The following is a 16,804-nucleotide window of genomic DNA, read 5'->3' as shown; positions in this document are numbered from 1 at the left end:
TTATATTTTAGCAAGAGTGTTACTGCAGTACTTTAAAGTAATACTACAGTCTGTGAATACTGAAGGCCATGCCCACTACCAGCTGTCCCCGTCATACAGACTTTACTGATGTCCACAAGTGTCCCACAAGATGGACGACTGTACACATGGGGGAGGATCTCAAACTCTAAAAAGTTCCACTGGAGAACGCGGGCATCAATCCCGCTACCTCTTACATGCTAAGCGAGCGCTCTACCATTTTAGCTAATTCCCCTGTAAAGGTTATGTGTTGCCAAAATACTATTTTCCCTGGACGGGAATCAGACCCAAAACACAGCAATATGAGGGAAGAATTCTCAACACTAGACCACCAGGGACTGGATGGATGTCTGTATGAGCAACTTCTTCCTCTCACATGAAGGAAGACATGTGATATGATTGATGACTTGAGCGGGATTTAGCGTAAATGTTAGCATGCTATCTAAACATGTGAGAGTTAGCGAGATCGATGGCTGAAGTCTTCAGTCTGGTCTCTGGACTGTCTAAGAAGTGTCATATAACAGGTGACTGTCACACTCAAAGGGTGAGCCTCATATATGATAACAACAAGTCCCTGGTGGTCTAGTGGTTAGGATTCGGCGCTCTCACCGCCGCGGCCCCGGTTCGATTCCCGGTCAGGCAACTTCGCATTTTAGCAACTATGTCTGGAGTGGTGAATAATGTGAGGAACTTAAGAGTTCTGAAAAAACTTGGCTGACCTTGTATTCTGACAACAACAACATTGACAACATGTGTTTTCATGTGAAGAACACAGTTGTCAACCTTGCTACCTAGTTAAAAAAGCATGCTACCATTTGAGCTAATTCCCCTGTAAGGGCGGATTGGCACAGGGATCGTGGTGTAATACACCTCCAAGAAAAGCATCCATACCACTACCTCGTTTACATGCTAACTAGCGTGCTACCATTTAAGCTAATTCCCCTGTAAAGTGCTTTGGACTGCTAGCTGCTAACACTGTGTAGCTAACAACTATGATATTACAAATAAATAAATAACAGATGTTCAGTATTACATGGCACTTCTTAGACGGTCCAGAAACCAGACTGAAGAATTCAGCCATCGATCTCGCTAACTCTCACATGTTAAGATAGCATTCTAACAATAGAGCTAATTCCCGCTAAAGTCATCAATCATGATACCACACACACGTTTTTCTTCATGTACGACGCCACTTCTGAGAGGAAGGATTGGTTCATGCAGACATCCATCAACTAGTCTATTGGTTCGGATTCGGGGGCTTTCACTGTTGTGGCCTGGGTTTGATTCCCGGTCAGGGAATTTAGCGTTTTAGCAACTATGTCTGAGTGGTGAATAATGTGAGAACTTCAGAGTCCCTAAAAAACATGGCTGACCTTGTAGTTTGACAACAACAACATTGTAAAAATGTATTTTCATGTGCAGAACACAGTTGTCAATCTTGCTACCTAGCATGCTACCATTTGAGCTAACTCTCTCATATGATAATCTCCTTTTTTTATTCCCAGTTGAAAATATTTAACTGGAGAATGCGGGTATCGATCCCGCTACCTCTCACATGCTAAGCGAGCACTCTACCATTTGAGCTAATTCCCCTGTGTAGGTATTCTGTTCCCTATTTTCCCTGAACAGGAATCGGACCCAGAACACAGCAAAAAGAGGGACCAATCCCAACCACTAGACCACCAGGGTCTTGATGGATATCTGTATGAGCAACTTCTTCCTCTCAGAGGTGGAGTCGTACATGAAAGAAACAATCTGATATCATGATTGATGACTTTACTGTAGCTAAAATTAACTTAAATGTTAGCATGCTAGCTTAACATGTTAGAGTTAGCGAGATGGATGTCTTCAGTCTGGTCTCTGGACTGTCTAAGAAGTGTCATATAACAGGTGACTGTCACACTCGAAGTGTGAGCCTCATATAATCCATTATCAAGTCCCTGGTGGTCTAGTGGTTAGGATTCGGCGCTCTCATCGCCGCGGCCCGGGTTCGATTCCCGGTCAGGGAACTTAGCATTTTAGGAACTATGTCTGAGTGGTGAATAATGTGAGGAACTTAAGAGTTCCAAAAAAACATGGCTGACCTCAGCGAAACCTGGTTTAAACCATACAATTTTTTTGCGCTAGATGAGGCATCTCCTCCTAACTATACTAATGCGCATATCGCCCGTCCCCTTAAGAGCGCTCTATCATTTGAGCTAATTCCCCTGTAAGACAAGCTAAGCTGGCTGCTATCAGACACAATCACACAAACGTCAGTCAATCGGCAAAAGTCCAGACTTCGGACTATTTCAGTAGTTTTGTCAATGTCTTATATTTTAGTAAGAGTGTTACTGCAATACTTTTAAGTAATACTACAGTGTGTGTATCCTGAAGGCCACGCCCGTCATACAGACTTTACTGACGTCCACACGTGTCCCACAAGATGGACGACTGCACACATGGGGTCGGCTCTCAAACTCTTAAAAACTTTCAGTGGAGAATGCGGGCATCGATCCACATGCTAAGCCAGCGCTCTACCATTTGAGCTAATTCCCCTGTAAAGGTTATGTGTTGCCAAAATGCTATCTTCCCTGGACGGGAATCAGACCCAGAACACAGCAATATGAGGGAAGAATTCTCAACACTAGACCACCAGGGACTGGATGGATGTCTGTATGAGCAACTTCTTCCTCTCACATGAAGGATGACATGTGATATGGTTGATGACTTAAGCGGGATTTAGAGTAAATGTTGCGCCAGCGCCCCCCGCGACCCCGAAAGGGAATAAGCGGTAGAAAATGGATGGATGGATGGAGGGTTAGCATGCTATCTAAACATGTGAGAGTTAGCGAGATCGATGGCTGAAGTCTTCAGTCTGGTCTCTGGACTGTCTAAGAAGTGTCATATAACAGGTGACTGTCACACTCAAAGGGGGAGCCTCATATATGGCAAAAACAGGTGCCTGATGGTCTAGTGGTTAGGATTCGGCGCTCTCACCGCCGCGGCCCGGGTTCGATTCCCCGTCAGGGAACTTGGCATTTTAGCAACTATGTCTGGAGTGGTGAATAATGTGAGGAACTTAAGAGTTCTGAAAAAACTTGGCTGACCTTGTATTCTGACAACAACAACATTGACAACATGTGTTTTCATGTGAAGAACACAGTTGTCAACCTTGCTACCTAGTTAAAAAAGCATGCTACCATTTGAGCTAATTCCCCTGTAAGGGCGGATTGGCACAGGGATCGTGGTGTAATACACCTCCAAGAAAAGCATCCATACCACTACCTCGTTTACATGCTAACTAGCGTGCTACCATTTAAGCTAATTCCCCTGTAAAGTGCTTTGGACTGCTAGCTGCTAACACTGTGTAGCTAACAACTATGATATTACAAATAAATAAATAACAGATGTTCAGTATTACATGGCACTTCTTAGACGGTCCAGAAACCAGACTGAAGAATTCAGCCATCGATCTCGCTAACTCTCACATGTTAAGATAGCATTCTAACAATAGAGCTAATTCCCGCTAAAGTCATCAATCATGATATCACACACACGTTTTTCTTCATGTACGACGCCACTTCTGAGAGGAAGGATTGGTTCATGCAGACATCCATCAACTAGTCTATTGGTTAGGATTCGGGGGCTTTCACTGTTGTGGCCTGGGTTTGATTCCCGGTCAGGGAATTTAGCGTTTTAGCAACTATGTCTGAGTGGTGAATAATGTGAGAACTTCAGAGTCCCTAAAAAACATGGCTGACCTTGTAGTTTGACAACAACAACATTGTAAAAATGTATTTTCATGTGCAGAACACAGTTGTCAATCTTGCTACCTAGCATGCTACCATTTGAGCTAACTCTCTCATATGATAATCTCCTTTTTTTATTCCCAGTTGAAAATATTTAACTGGAGAATGCGGGCATCAATCCCGCTACCTCTCACATGCGAAGCGAGCGCTCTACCATCTGAGCAAATTCCCCTGTGAAGGTAACCTGTTCCCTATTTTCCCTGAACAGGAATCGGACCCAGAACACAGCAAAAAGAGGGACCAATCCCAACCACTAGACCACCAGGGACTTGATGGATATCTGTATGAGCAACTTCTTCCTCTCAGAGGTGGAGTCGTACATGAAAGAAACAATCTGATATCATGATTGATGACTTTACTGTAGCTAAAATTAACTTAAATGTTAGCATGCTAGCTTAACATGTTAGAGTTAGCGAGATGGATGTCTTCAGTCTGGTCTCTGGACTGTCTAAGAAGTGTCATATAACAGGTGACTGTCACACTCGAAGCGTGAGCCTCATATAATCTATTATCAAGTCCCTGGTGGTCTAGTGGTTAGGATTCGGCGCTCTCACAGCCGCGGCCTGGGTTCGATTCCCGGTTAGGGAACTTAGCATTTTAGCAACTATGTCTGAGTGGTGAATAATGTGAGGAACTTAAGAGTTCCAAAAAAACATGGCTGACCTCAGCGAAACCTGGTTTAAACCAAACAATTTTTTTGCGCTAGATGAGGCATCTCCTCCTAACTATACTAATGCGCATATCGCCCGTCCCCTTAAGAGCGCTCTACCATTTCAGCTAATTCCCCTGTAAGACAAGCTAAGCTAGCTGCTATCAGACACAATCACACAAACGTCAGTCAATCGGCAAAAGTCCAGACTTCGGACTATTTCAGTAGTTTTGTCAATGTCTTATATTTTAGTAAGGGTGTTACTGCAGTACTTTTAAGTAATACTACAGTGTGTGTATCCTGAAGGCCACGCCCGTCATACAGACTTTACTGACGTCCACACGTGTCCCACAAGATGGACGACTGCACACATGGGGTCGGCTCTCAAACTCTTAAAAACTTTCAGTGGAGAATGCGGGCATCGATCCACATGCTAAGCCAGCGCTCTACCATTTGAGCTAATTCCCCTGTAAAGGTTATGTGTTGCCAAAATGCTATCTTCCCTGGACGGGAATCAGACCCAGAACACAGCAATATGAGGGAAGAATTCTCAACACTAGACCACCAGGGACTGGATGGATGTCTGTATGAGCAACTTCTTCCTCTCACATGAAGGATGACATGTGATATGATTGATGACCTAAGCGGGATTTAGCGTAAATGTTAGCATGCTATCTAAACATGTGAGTGTTAGCGAGATCGATGGCTGAAGTCTTCGGTCTGGTCTCTGGACTGTCTAAGAAGTGTCATATAACAGGTGACTGTCGCACTCAAATGGTGTGCCTCATATATGATAACAACAAGTCCCTGGTGGTCTAGTGGTTAGGATTCGGCGCTCTCACCGCCGTGGCCCGGGTTCGATTCCCGGTCAGGGAACTTGGCATTTTAGCAACTATGTCTGGAGTGGTGAATAATATGAGAACTTCAGAGTCCCTAAAAAACATGGCTGACCTTGTAGTTTGACAACAACAACATTGTAAAAATGTGTTTTCATGTGCAGAACACAGTTGTCAATCTTGCTACCTAGCATGCTACCATTTGAGCTAACTTTCTCATATGATAATCTCCTTTTTTTATTCCCAGTTGAAAATGTTTAACTGGAGAATGCGGGCATCAATCCCGCTACCTCTCACATGCTAAGCGAGCGCTCTACCATCAGAGCAAATTCCCCTGTGAAGGTAACCTGTTCCCTATTTTCCCTGAACAGGAATCGGACCCAGAACACAGCAAAAAGAGGGACCAATCCCAACCACTAGACCACCAGGGACTTGATGGATATCTGTATGAGCAACTTCTTCCTCTCAGAGGTGGAGTCGTACATGAAAGAAACAATCTGATATCATGATTGATGACTTTACTGTAGCTAAAATTAACTTAAATGTTAGCATGCTAGCTTAACATGTTAGAGTTAGCGAGATGGATGTCTTCAGTCTGGTCTCTGGACTGTCTAAGAAGTGTCATATAACAGGTGACTGTCACACTCGAAGCGTGAGCCTCATATAATCTATTATCAAGTCCCTGGTGGTCTAGTGGTTAGGATTCGGCGCTCTCACCGCCGCGGCCCGGGTTCGATTCCCGGTCAGGGAACTTAGCATTTTAGCAACTATGTCTGAGTGGTAAATAATGTGAGGAACTTAAGAGTTCCAAAAAAACATGGCTGACCTCAGCGAAACCTGGTTTAAACCAAAAATTTTTTGCGCTAGATGAGGCATCTCCTCCTAACTATACTAATGCGCATATCGCCCGTCCCCTTAAGAGCGCTCTACCATTTGAGCTAATTCCCCTGTAAGACAAGCTAAGCTAGCTGCTATCAGACACAATCACACAAACGTCAGTCAATCAGCAAAAGACCAGACTTCGAACTATTTCAGTAGTTTTGTCAATGTCTTATATTTTAGTAAGAGTGTTACTGCAGTACTTTTAAGTAATACTACAGTGTGTGTATCCTGAAGGCCACGCCCGTCATTTAGACTTTACTGACGTCCACACGTGTCCCACAAGATGGACGACTGCACACATGGGGTCGGCTCTCAAACTCTTAAAAACTTTCAGTGGAGAATGCGGGTATCGATCCCGCTACCTCTCACATGCTAAGCGAGCGCTCTACCATCTGAGATAATTCCCCCGTGAAGGTAACCTGTTCCCTATTTTCCCTGAACAGCAATCGGACCCAGAACACAGCAAAAAGAGGGACCAATCCCAACCACTAGACCACCAGGGACTTGATGGATATCTGTATGAGCAACTTCTTCCTCTCAGAGGTGGAGTCGTACATGAAAGAAACAATCTGATATCATGATTGATGACTTTACTGTAGCTAAAATTAACTTAAATGTTAGCATGCTAGCTTAACATGTTAGAGTTAGCGAGATGGATGTCTTCAGTCTGGTCTCTGGACTGTCTAAGATGTGTCATATAACAGGTGACTGTCACACTCGAAGCTTGAGCCTCATACAATCTATTATCGTGTCCCTGGTGGTCTAGTGGTTAGGATTCGGCGCTCTCACTGCCGCGGACCGCGTTCGATTCCCGTTCAGGGAGCTTAGCATTTTAGCAACTATGTCTGAGTGGTGAATAATGTGAGGAACTTAAGAGTTCCAAAAAAACATGGCTGACCTCAGCGAAACCTGGTTTAAACCAAATAATTTTTTTGCGCTAGATGAGGCATCTCCTCCTAACTATACTAATGCACATATCGCCCGTCCCCTTAAGAGCGCTCTACCATTTCAGCTAATTCCCCTGTAAGACAAGCTAAGCTAGCTGCTATCAGACACAATCACACAAACGTCAGTCAATCGGCAAAAGTCCAGACTTCGGACTATTTCAGTAGTTTTGTCAATGTCTTATATTTTAGTAAGGGTGTTACTGCAGTACTTTTAAGTAATACTACAGTGTGTGTATCCTGAAGGCCACGCCCGTCATACAGACTTTACTGACGTCCACACGTGTCCCACAAGATGGACGACTGCACTCATGGGGTCGGCTCTCAAACTCTTAAAAACTTTCAGTGGAGAATGCGGGTATCGATCCCGCTACCTCTCACATGCTAAGCGAGCGCTCTACCATCTGAGCTAATTCCCCTGTGAAGGTAACCTTTTCCTTATTTTCCCTGAACAGGAATCGGACCCAGAACACAGCAAAAAGAGGGACCAATCCCAACCACTAGACCACCAGGGACTTGATGGATATCTGTATGAGCAACTTCTTCCTCTCAGAGGTGGAGTCGTACATGAAAGAAACAATTTGATATCATGATTGATGACTTTACTGTAGCTAAAATTAACTTAAATGTTAGCATGCTAGCTTAACATGTTAGAGTTAGCGAGATGGATGTCTTCAGTCTGGTCTCTGGACTGTCTAAGAAGTGTCATAAAACAGGTGACTGTCACACTCGAAGCGTGAGCCTCATATAATCTATTATCAAGTCCCTGGTGGTCTAGTGGTTAGGATTCGGCGCTCTCACTGCCGCGGCCCGCGTTCGATTCCCGTTCAGGGAACTTAGCATTTTAGCAACTATGTCTGAGTGGTGAATAATGTGAGGAACTTAAGAGTTCCAAAAAAACATGGCTGACCTCAGCGAAACCTGGTTTAAACCAAATAATTTTTTTGCGCTAGATGAGGCATCTCCTCCTAACTATACTAATGCGCATATCGCCCGTCCCCTTAAGAGCGCTCTACCATTTGAGCTAATTCCCCTGTAAAACAAGCTAAGCTAGCTGCTATCAGACACAATCACACAAACGTCAGTCAATCGGCAAAAGTCCAGACTTCGAACTATTTCAGTAGTTTTGTCAATGTCTTATATTTTAGTAAGAGTGTTACTGCAGTACTTTTAAGTAATACTACAGTGTGTGTATCCTGAAGGCCACGCCCGTCATACAGACTTTACTGACATCCACACGTGTCCCACAAGATGGACGACTGCACACATGGGGTCGGCTCTCAAACTCTTAAAAACTTTCAGTGGAGAATGCGGGCATCGATCCCGCTACCTCTCACATGCTAAGCGAGCGCTCTACCATCTGAGCTAATTCCCCTGTGAAGGTAACCTGTTCCCTATTTTCCCTGAACAGGAATCGGACCCAGAACACAGAAAAAAGAGGGACCAATCCCAACCACTAAACCACCAGGGACTTGATGGATATCTGTATGAGCAACTTTTTCCTCTCAGAGGTGGAGTCGTACATGAAAGAAACAATCTGATATCATGATTGATGACTTTACTGTAGCTAAAATTAACTTAAATGTTAGCATGCTAGCTTAACATGTTAGAGTTAGCGAGATGGATGTCTTCAGTCTGGTCTCTGGACTGTCTAAGAAGTGTCATATAACAGGTGACTGTCACACTCGAAGCGTGAGCCTCATATAATCTATTATCAAGTCCCTGGTGGTCTAGTGTTTAGGATTCGGCGCTCTCACCGCCGCGGCCCGTTTTCGATTCCCGGTCAGGGAACCTAGCATTTTAGCAACTATGTCTGAGTGGTAAATAATGTGAGGAACTTAAGAGTTCCAAAAAAACATGGCTGACCTCAGCGAAACCTGGTTTAAACCAAACAATTTTTTGCGCTAGATGAGGCATCTCCTCCTAACTATACTAATGCGCATATCGCCCGTCCCCTTAAGAGCGCTCTACCATTTGAGCTAATTCCCCTGTAAGACAAGCTAAGCTAGCTGCTATCAGACACAATCACACAAACGTCAGTCAATCGGCAAAAGTCCAGACTTCGAACTATTTCAGTAGTTTTGTCAATGTCTTATATTTTAGTAAGAGTGTTACTGCAGTACTTTTAAGTAATACTACAGTGTGTGTATCCTGAAGGCCACGCCCGTCATACAGACTTTACTGACGTCCACACTTGTCCCACAAGATGGACGACTGCACACATGGGGTCGACTCTCAAACTCTTAAAAACGTTCAGTGGAGAATGCGGGCATCGATCCCGCTACCTCTCACATGCTAAGCGAGCGCTCTAACATCTGAGCTAATTCCCCTGTGAAGGTAACCTGTTCCCTATTTTCCCTGAACAGGAATCGGACCCAGAACACAGCAAAAAGAGGGACCAATCCCAACCACTAGACCACCAGGGACTTGATGGATATCTGTATGAGCAACTTCTTCCTCTCAGAGGTGGAGTCGTACATGAAAGAAACAATCTGATATCATGATTGATGACTTTACTGTAGCTAAAATTAACTTAAATGTTAGCATGCTAGCTTAACATGTTAGAGTTAGCGAGATGGATGTCTTCAGTCTGGTCTCCGGACTGTCTATGAAGTGTCATATAACAGGTGACTGTCACACTCGAATCGTGAGCCTCATATAATCTATTATCAAGTCCCTGGTGGTCTAGTGGTTAGGATTCGGCGCTCTCACCGCCGCGGCCCGGGTTCGATTCCCGGTCAGGGAACCTAGCATTTTAGCAACTATGTCTGAGTGGTAAATAATGTGAGGAACTTAAGAGTTCCAAAAAAATATGGCTGACCTCAGCGAAACCTGGTTTAAACCAAACAATTTTTTGCGCTAGATGAGGCATCTCCTCCTAACTATACTAATGCGCATATCGCCCGTCCCCTTAAGAGCGCTCTACCATTTGAGCTAATTCCCCTGTAAGACAAGCTAAGCTAGCTGCTATCAGACACAATCACACAAACGTCAGTCAATCGGCAAAAGTCCAGACTTCGAACTATTTCAGTAGTTTTGTCAATGTCTTATATTTTAGTAAGAGTGTTACTGCAGTACTTTTAAGTAATACTACAGTGTGTGTATCCTGAAGGCCACGCCCGTCATACAGACTTTACTGACGTCCACACGTGTCCCACAAGATGGACGACTGCACACATGGGGTCGGCTCTCAAACTCTTAAAAACTTTCAGTGGAGAATGCGGGCATCGATCCCGCTACCTCTCACATGCTAAGCGAGCGTTCTACCATCTGAGCTAATTCCCCTGTGAAGGTAACCTGTTCCCTATTTTCCCTGAACAGGAATCGGACCCAGAACACAGCAAAAAGAGGGACCAATCCCAACCACTAGACCACCAGGGACTTGATGGATATCTGTATGAGCAACTTCTTCCTCTCAGAGGTGGAGTCGTACATGAAAGAAACAATCTGATATCGAGATTGATGACTTTACTGTAGCTAAAATTAACTTAAATGTTAGCATGCTAGCTTAACATGTTAGAGTTAGCGAGATGGATGTCTTCAGTCTGGTCTCTGGACTGTCTAAGAAGTGTCATATAACAGGTGACTGTCACACTCGAAGCGTGAGCCTCATATAATCTATTATCAAGTCCCTGGTGGTCTAGTGGTTAGGATTCGGCGCTCTCACCGCCGCGGCCCGGGTTCGATTCCCGGTCAGGGAACCTAGCATTTTAGCAACTATGTCTGAGTGGTAAATAATGTGAGGAACTTAAGAGTTCCAAAAAAACATGGCTGACCTCAGCGAAACCTGGTTTAAACCTAACAATTTTTTGCGCTAGATGAGGCATCTCCTCCTAACTATACTAATGCGCATATCGCCCGTCCCCTTAAGAGCGCTCTACCATTTGAGCTAATTCCCCTGTAAGACAAGCTAAGCTAGCTGCTATCAGACACAATCACACAAACGTCAGTCAATCGGCAAAAGTCCAGACTTCGAACTATTTCAGTAGTTTTGTCAATGTCTTATATTTTAGTAAGAGTGTTACTGCAGTACTTTTAAGTAATACCACAGTGTGTGTATCCTGAAGGCCACGCCCGTCATACAGACTTTACTGACGTCCACACTTGTCCCACAAGATGGACGACTGCACACATGGGGTCGGCTCTCAAACTCTTAAAAACTTTCAGTGGAGAATGCGGGCATCGATCCCGCTACCTCTCACATGCTAAGCGAGCGCTCTACCATCTGAGCTAATTCCCCTGTGAAGGTAACCTGTTCCCTATTTTCCCTGAACAGGAATCGGACCCAGAACACAGCAAAAAGAGGGACCAATCCCAACCACTAGACCACCAGGGACTTGATGGATATCTGTATGAGCAACTTCTTCCTCTCAGAGGTGGAGTCGTACATGAAAGAAACAATCTGATATCATGATTGATGACTTTACTGTAGCTAAAATTAACTTAAATGTTAGCATGCTAGCTTAACATGTTAGAGTTAGCGAGATGGATGTCTTCAGTCTGGTCTCTGGACTGTCTAAGAAGTGTCATATAACAGGTGACTGTCACACTCAAAGCGTGGGCCTCATATAAACTATTATCAAGTCCCTGGTGGTCTAGTGGTTAGGATTCGGCGCTCTCACCGCCGCGGCCCGGGTTCGATTCCCGGTCTGAAAACTTAGCTTTTTAGCAACTATGTCTGAGTGGTGAATAATGTGAGGAACTTAAGAGTTCCAAAAAAACATGGCTGACCTCAGCGAAACCTGGTTTAAACCAAACAATTTTTTTGCGCTAGATGAGGCATCTCCTCCTAACTATACTAATGCGCATATCGCCCGTCCCCTTAAGAGCGCTCTACCATTTCAGCTAATTCCCCTGTAAGACAAGCTAAGCTAGCTGCTATCAGACACAATCACACAAACGTCAGTCAATCGGCAAAAGTCCAGACTTCGGACTATTTCAGTAGTTTTGTCAATGTCTTATATTTTAGTAAGGGTGTTACTGCAGTACTTTTAAGTAATACTACAGTGTGTGTATCCTGAAGGCCACGCCCGTCATACAGCCTTTACTGACGTCCACACGTGTCCCACAAGACGGACGACTGCACACATGGGGTCGGCTCTCAAACTCTTAAAAACTTTCAGTGGAGAATGCGGGCATCGATCCCGCTACCTCTCACATGCTAAGCGAGCGCTCTACCACTTGAGCTAATTCCCCTGTAAAGGTTATGCGTTGCCAAAATGCTATCTTCCCTGGACGGGAATCAGACCCAGAACACAGCAATATGAGGGAAGAATTCTCAACACTAGACCACCAGGGACTGGATGGATGTCTGTATGAGCAACTTCTTCCTCTCACATGAAGGATGACATGTGATATGATTGATGACTTAAGCGGGATTTAGCGTAAATGTTAGCATGCTATCTAAACATGTGAGAGTTAGCGAGATCGATGGCTGAAGTCTTCGGTCTGGTCTCTGGACTGTCTAAGAAGTGTCATATAACAGGTGACTGTCGCACTCAAATGGTGTGCCTCATATATGATAACAACAAGTCCCTGGTGGTCTAGTGGTTAGGATTCGGCGCTCTCACCGCCGCGGCCCGGGTTCGATTCCCGGTCAGGGAACTTGGCATTTTAGCAACTATGTCTGGAGTGGTGAATAATATGAGAACTTCAGAGTCCCTAAAAAACATGGCTGACCTTGTAGTTTGACAACAACAACATTGTAAAAATGTGTTTTCATGTGCAGAACACAGTTGTCAATCTTGCTACCTAGCATGCTACCATTTGAGCTAACTTTCTCATATGATAATCTCCTTTTTTTATTCCCAGTTGAAAATGTTTAACTGGAGAATGCGGGCATCAATCCCGCTACCTCTCACATGCTAAGCGAGCGCTCTACCATCTGAGCTAATTCCCCTGTGAAGGTAACCTGTTCCCTATTTTCCCTGAACATGAATCGGACCCAGAACACAGCAAAAAGAGGGACCAATCCCAACCACTAGACCACCAGGGACTTGATGGATATCTGTATGAGCAACTTCTTCCTCTCAGAGGTGGAGTCGTACATGAAAGAAACAATCTGATATCATGATTGATGACTTTACTGTAGCTAAAATTAACTTAAATGTTAGCATGCTAGCTTAACATGTTAGAGTTAGCGAGATGGATGTCTTCAGTCTGGTCTCTGGACTGTCTAAGAAGTGTCATATAACAGGTGACTGTCACACTCGAAGCGTGAGCCTCATATAATCTATTATCAAGTCCCTGGTGGTCTAGTGGTTAGGATTCGGCGCTCTCACCGCCGCGGCCTGGGTTCGATTCCCGGTCAGGGAACTTAGTATTTTAGCAACTATGTCTGAGTGGTGAATAATGTGAGGAACTTAAGAGTTCCAAAAAAACATGGCTGACCTCAGCGAAACCTGGTTTAAACCAAACAATTTTTTGCGCTAGATGAGGCATCTCCTCCTAACTATACTAATGCGCATATCGCCCGTCCCCTTAAGAGCGCTCTACCATTTCAGCTAATTCCCCTGTAAGACAAGCTAAGCTAGCTGCTATCAGACACAATCACACAAACGTCAGTCAATCGGCAAAAGTCCAGACTTCGAACTATTTCAGTAGTTTTGTCAATGTCTTATATTTTAGTAAGAGTGTTACTGCAGTAGTTTTAAGTAATACTACAGTGTGTGTATCCTGAAGGCCACGCCCGTCATACAGACTTTACTGACGTCCACACGTGTCCCACAAGATGGACGACTGCACACATGGGGTCGGCTCTCAAACTCTTAAAAACTTTCAGTGGAGAATGCGGGCATCGATCCCGCTACCTCTCACATGCTAAGCGAGCGCTCTACCATCTGAGCTAATTCCCCTGTGAAGGTAACCTGTTCCCTATTTTCCCTGAACAGGAATCGGACCCAGAACACAGCAAAAAGAGGGACCAATCCCAACCACTAGACCACCAGGGACTTGATGGATATCTGTATGAGCAACTTCTTCCTCTCAGAGGTGGAGTCGTACATGAAAGAAACAATCTGATATCATGATTGATGACTTTACTGTAGCTAAAATTAACTTAAATGTTAGCATGCTAGCTTAACATGTTAGAGTTAGCGAGATGGATGTCTTCAGTCTGGTCTCCGGACTGTCTATGAAGTGTCATATAACAGGTGACTGTCACACTCGAAGCGTGAGCCTCATATAATCTATTATCAAGTCCCTGGTGGTCTAGTGGTTAGGATTCGGCGCTCTCACCGCCGCGGCCCGGGTTCGATTCCCGGTCAGGGAACCTAGCATTTTAGCAACTATGTCTGAGTGGTAAATAATGTGAGGAACTTAAGAGTTCCAAAAAAACATGGCTGACCTCAGCGAAACCTGGTTTAAACCAAACAATTTTTTGCGCTAGATGAGGCATCTCCTCCTAACTATACTAATGCGCATATCGCCCGTCCCCTTAAGAGCGCTCTACCATTTGAGCTAATTCCCCTGTAAGACAAGCTAAGCTAGCTGCTATCAGACACAATCACACAAACGTCAGTCAATCGGCAAAAGTCCAGACTTCGAACTATTTCAGTAGTTTTGTCAATGTCTTATATTTTAGTAAGAGTGTTACTGCAGTACTTTTAAGTAATACTACAGTGTGTGTATCCTGAAGGCCACGCCCGTCATACAGACTTTACTGACGTCCACACGTGTCCCACAAGATGGACGACTGCACACATGGGGTCGGCTCTCAAACTCTTAAAAACTTTCAGTGGAGAATGCGGGCATCGATCCCGCTACCTCTCACATGCTAAGCGAGCGCTCTACCATCTGAGCTAATTCCCCTGTGAAGGTAACCTGTTCCCTATTTTCCCTGAACAGGAATCGGACCCAGAACACAGCAAAAAGAGGGACCAATCCCAACCACTAGACCACCAGGGACTTGATGGATATGGATATGAGCAACTTCTTCCTCTCAGAGGTGGAGTCGTACATGAAAGAAACAATCTGATATCGAGATTGATGACTTTACTGTAGCTAAAATTAACTTAAATGTTAGCATGCTAGCTTAACATGTTAGAGTTAGCGAGATGGATGTCTTCAGTCTGGTCTCTGGACTGTCTAAGAAGTGTCATATAACAGGTGACTGTCACACTCGAAGCGTGAGCCTCATATAATCTATTATCAAGTCCCTGGTGGTCTAGTGGTTAGGATTCGGCGCTCTCACCGCCGCGGCCCGGGTTCGATTCCCGGTCAGGGAACCTAGCATTTTAGCAACTATGTCTGAGTGGTAAATAATGTGAGGAACTTAAGAGTTCCAAAAAAACATGGCTGACCTCAGCGAAACCTGGTTTAAACCTAACAATTTTTTGCGCTAGATGAGGCATCTCCTCCTAACTATACTAATGCGCATATCGCCCGTCCCCTTAAGAGCGCTCTACCATTTGAGCTAATTCCCCTGTAAGACAAGCTAAGCTAGCTGCTATCAGACACAATCACACAAACGTCAGTCAATCGGCAAAAGTCCAGACTTCGAACTATTTCAGTAGTTTTGTCAATGTCTTATATTTTAGTAAGAGTGTTACTGCAGTACTTTTAAGTAATACCACAGTGTGTGTATCCTGAAGGCCACGCCCGTCATACAGACTTTACTGACGTCCACACTTGTCCCACAAGATGGACGACTGCACACATGGGGTCGGCTCTCAAACTCTTAAAAACTTTCAGTGGAGAATGCGGGCATCGATCCCGCTACCTCTCACATGCTAAGCGAGCGCTCTACCATCTGAGCTAATTCCCCTGTGAAGGTAACCTGTTCCCTATTTTCCCTGAACAGGAATCGGACCCAGAACACAGCAAAAAGAGGGACCAATCCCAACCACTAGACCACCAGGGACTTGATGGATATCTGTATGAGCAACTTCTTCCTCTCAGAGGTGGAGTCGTACATGAAAGAAACAATCTGATATCATGATTGATGACTTTACTGTAGCTAAAATAACTTAAATGTTAGCATGCTAGCTTAACATGTTAGAGTTAGCGAGATGGATGTCTTCAGTCTGGTCTCTGGACTGTCTAAGAAGTGTCATATAACAGGTGACTGTCACACTCAAAGCGTGGGCCTCATATAAACTATTATCAAGTCCCTGGTGGTCTAGTGGTTAGGATTCGGCGCTCTCACCGCCGCGGCCCGGGTTCGATTCCCGGTCAGAAAACTTAGCTTTTTAGCAACTATGTCTGAGTGGTGAATAATGTGAGGAACTTAAGAGTTCCAAAAAAACATGGCTGACCTCAGCGAAACCTGGTTTAAACCAAACAATTTTTTTGCGCTAGATGAGGCATCTCCTCCTAACTATACTAATGCGCATATCGCCCGTCCCCTTAAGAGCGCTCTACCATTTCAGCTAATTCCCCTGTAAGACAAGCTAAGCTAGCTGCTATCAGACACAATCACACAAACGTCAGTCAATCGGCAAAAGTCCAGACTTCGGACTATTTCAGTAGTTTTGTCAATGTCTTATATTTTAGTAAGGGTGTTACTGCAGTACTTTTAAGTAATACTACAGTGTGTGTATCCTGAAGGCCACGCCCGTCATACAGACTTTACTGACGTCCACACGTGTCCCACAAGACGGACGACTGCACACATGGGGTCGGCTCTCAAACTCTTAAAAACTTTCAGTGGAGAATGCGGGCATCGATCCCGCTACCTCTCACATG

General features: G+C 44.6%; 1 protein-coding gene and 20 non-coding genes across 21 annotated transcripts in view; 13 read left to right on the top strand and 8 right to left on the bottom strand.

Moving 5' to 3' along the window:
* The window catches only part of LOC133562745 (SH2 domain-containing protein 3C-like), a 74,559-nt gene that overhangs the window by 9,923 nt on the left and 47,832 nt on the right, over positions 1 to 16,804 (bottom strand). The window lies entirely within an intron of this gene.
* trnae-cuc (transfer RNA glutamic acid (anticodon CUC)) lies at positions 1,956 to 2,027 on the top strand. The gene has a single exon. It is a non-coding gene; the product is annotated as a tRNA-Glu (tRNA).
* On the top strand, positions 2,960 to 3,031 carry trnae-cuc (transfer RNA glutamic acid (anticodon CUC)). The gene has a single exon. It is a non-coding gene; the product is annotated as a tRNA-Glu (tRNA).
* trnae-cuc (transfer RNA glutamic acid (anticodon CUC)) lies at positions 4,326 to 4,397 on the top strand. Its single transcript has one exon. It is a non-coding gene; the product is annotated as a tRNA-Glu (tRNA).
* trnae-cuc (transfer RNA glutamic acid (anticodon CUC)) lies at positions 5,263 to 5,334 on the top strand. Its single transcript has one exon. It is a non-coding gene; the product is annotated as a tRNA-Glu (tRNA).
* Positions 5,974 to 6,045, top strand: trnae-cuc (transfer RNA glutamic acid (anticodon CUC)). The gene has a single exon. It is a non-coding gene; the product is annotated as a tRNA-Glu (tRNA).
* trnaa-agc (transfer RNA alanine (anticodon AGC)) lies at positions 7,467 to 7,539 on the bottom strand. Its single transcript has one exon. It is a non-coding gene; the product is annotated as a tRNA-Ala (tRNA).
* Positions 8,423 to 8,495, bottom strand: trnaa-agc (transfer RNA alanine (anticodon AGC)). Its single transcript has one exon. It is a non-coding gene; the product is annotated as a tRNA-Ala (tRNA).
* Positions 9,795 to 9,866, top strand: trnae-cuc (transfer RNA glutamic acid (anticodon CUC)). Its single transcript has one exon. It is a non-coding gene; the product is annotated as a tRNA-Glu (tRNA).
* On the top strand, positions 10,750 to 10,821 carry trnae-cuc (transfer RNA glutamic acid (anticodon CUC)). Its single transcript has one exon. It is a non-coding gene; the product is annotated as a tRNA-Glu (tRNA).
* On the bottom strand, positions 11,288 to 11,360 carry trnaa-agc (transfer RNA alanine (anticodon AGC)). The gene has a single exon. It is a non-coding gene; the product is annotated as a tRNA-Ala (tRNA).
* On the top strand, positions 11,705 to 11,776 carry trnae-cuc (transfer RNA glutamic acid (anticodon CUC)). Its single transcript has one exon. It is a non-coding gene; the product is annotated as a tRNA-Glu (tRNA).
* Positions 12,244 to 12,316, bottom strand: trnaa-agc (transfer RNA alanine (anticodon AGC)). Its single transcript has one exon. It is a non-coding gene; the product is annotated as a tRNA-Ala (tRNA).
* Positions 12,653 to 12,724, top strand: trnae-cuc (transfer RNA glutamic acid (anticodon CUC)). The gene has a single exon. It is a non-coding gene; the product is annotated as a tRNA-Glu (tRNA).
* trnae-cuc (transfer RNA glutamic acid (anticodon CUC)) lies at positions 13,364 to 13,435 on the top strand. The gene has a single exon. It is a non-coding gene; the product is annotated as a tRNA-Glu (tRNA).
* On the bottom strand, positions 13,902 to 13,974 carry trnaa-agc (transfer RNA alanine (anticodon AGC)). Its single transcript has one exon. It is a non-coding gene; the product is annotated as a tRNA-Ala (tRNA).
* trnae-cuc (transfer RNA glutamic acid (anticodon CUC)) lies at positions 14,319 to 14,390 on the top strand. The gene has a single exon. It is a non-coding gene; the product is annotated as a tRNA-Glu (tRNA).
* On the bottom strand, positions 14,857 to 14,929 carry trnaa-agc (transfer RNA alanine (anticodon AGC)). The gene has a single exon. It is a non-coding gene; the product is annotated as a tRNA-Ala (tRNA).
* On the top strand, positions 15,274 to 15,345 carry trnae-cuc (transfer RNA glutamic acid (anticodon CUC)). The gene has a single exon. It is a non-coding gene; the product is annotated as a tRNA-Glu (tRNA).
* Positions 15,812 to 15,884, bottom strand: trnaa-agc (transfer RNA alanine (anticodon AGC)). The gene has a single exon. It is a non-coding gene; the product is annotated as a tRNA-Ala (tRNA).
* trnae-cuc (transfer RNA glutamic acid (anticodon CUC)) lies at positions 16,228 to 16,299 on the top strand. The gene has a single exon. It is a non-coding gene; the product is annotated as a tRNA-Glu (tRNA).

Source organism: Nerophis ophidion, linkage group LG01 (genome assembly GCF_033978795.1).
Source record: "Nerophis ophidion isolate RoL-2023_Sa linkage group LG01, RoL_Noph_v1.0, whole genome shotgun sequence".
Lineage (NCBI taxonomy): Eukaryota > Metazoa > Chordata > Actinopteri > Syngnathiformes > Syngnathidae > Nerophis > Nerophis ophidion.
The sequence above is the reverse complement of the archived record's forward strand: the minus strand, read 5'-3'. Positions and strand labels throughout refer to the sequence as shown.